Source organism: Lucilia cuprina, chromosome 6 (assembly GCF_022045245.1).
Source record: "Lucilia cuprina isolate Lc7/37 chromosome 6, ASM2204524v1, whole genome shotgun sequence".
Lineage (NCBI taxonomy): Eukaryota > Metazoa > Arthropoda > Insecta > Diptera > Calliphoridae > Lucilia > Lucilia cuprina.
In genome coordinates, this window is record NC_060954.1 from 7,225,091 (window position 1) to 7,227,025 (window position 1,935).

Here is a 1,935-nt window from a genome sequence, read left to right on the forward strand (position 1 = left end):
ACTAGAACAGAACTAGAACAGAACTAGAACAGAACTAGAACAGAACTAGAACAGAACTAGAACACAACTAGAACAGAACTAGAACACAACTAGAACAGAACTAGAACTAATTTATAGTTTAGACTCTGCTACATGTTAACCCTTTTTTTTTAGTGCTTAGCTAATAAATCTGTCACTATTTTTTTTGTTTGTTTATAATTCCAGTTTTTACACTCTCTTTGTCTCTCATTCTGCCTAAAGACTTAATTTATGTGAGAGGTTTCTAGCATGTATCGGCTGTTTTTTATGAATTCAATAAAGAAAAAAACTTTAGTAATTCAGTTTTCTTTACACTCAAAAAAACACTTAATCTAGTTTCAATTGTAATCTTTACATTAAGTCGTTAGTTTACAATTGCATTTACAACTACGAATGGCATTCTTTGGTTTTAGGTTTTCTTTTCGCTCTTTATCTGGTGATCTATTCTTGTGATTTTTAGTGTTGAGTTGTAAGGCTCACTTTTGAAAGATAATTTTCTTATAAATTTATCACACATTTGCTTTTGTTTTTAACCATAACTATGGGGACTTACTTTTATTATTTAAATTGTTTACAAGAGAATATCTTATATTTTAGACAATTTTGTTATGAGGTCTTTTAGATTTTGTTATTCTTTTCTTTTTTTAAATTAATTATAGCAATTTGTTTCATTTGTAGTTGGTCTAACTACATCAGTCTTTAAATTTCAACTGGCGATAACTTAAGAGGTCATTGTTATTGTATGTATGAATGTTTCATTTACTTGATGTATTTATTTCTTTTTAAGAAAAAATTGTATTTAAATATTTCTTTATCATTTTTTTCGTTGTTTTTTTTGTTAAGAAGTGATAAGCTGCTTTTAACACCATAATTGTTGTTATTGTTTGCCAAGAAAAGTTGTAATTAATAAAATGTTCTTGTTTTCAAATTGACTTAAGACACATTAATTAAGAAAATTTGTTTGTTTTACCAGACAAGTAAATAAGAAAATTTTTGGAAAATTACCTTTTAAATAAGGTTATTAGATTTAGGTAATTGTAAATAAATATTAAAAGTAAACAATGTATAAATTTTGTAATATAAGCAAAAATAATTAATTGAATTTTAATGAAAACAGAAAACAAATGTTAGGCAAATATTAAAGCAGATTTGTTAAACAATATATATGAATTTAACAAGACTTTTTTCTTTCAGATTCTTTAATATTTAATTTTAATTTTAAAAATTTTTAAAAATTTTTTTAACCACCCCCCCTGATTCCTTTTGCCTCTGCAACAAAACCAAACATCAATCATTATTTTCCATTAAAAGATTCTTTAGTCATTTATTGCGCCTTTACTATTCACTACAAGTATTTACATTAAAAAATCATTTTCTATATAAACAATCACATTTCACTTGTCACTTTGACAATTCACAAATATTTACACTCTCACAACAGCAAAAACAACAACAACAACATCAACATTACCGAAACTGCTAAAAGAGTATGTACTTAACGGAAAGACAGACAGTTAAATGGATGGATGGACAGACAGTCTAGCTATAGAAACTGCTAAAAGTAATAGTTAAGTAGTTTTATCATTTAAAATGGGAATTATCACCACAAAAGTGGAAAAGAGAACCAAGATAATTAAGGGTTGTAAAAAAGTACAACTTTAGAGAAATTTTCTTGTCAGTTGTCGTAAATGTTTAATTTTGTATGCACTTTGTTTGTTAAAATATATGTGAAAGATTATGTTCACATTTAAGTGGTTTAAAATCTTCTGGTCTAAATAATACCACCACCACGTTAAAGATTTATTTCAAGTCAATAAATTTGTGCTACAAAAAAAAACATCTAGAATTCAAGAAAAACGACCAAACAAACCTATTAAAAGTCCTCAACGACTTGTTAACTAAGAGACAGATTTAAAA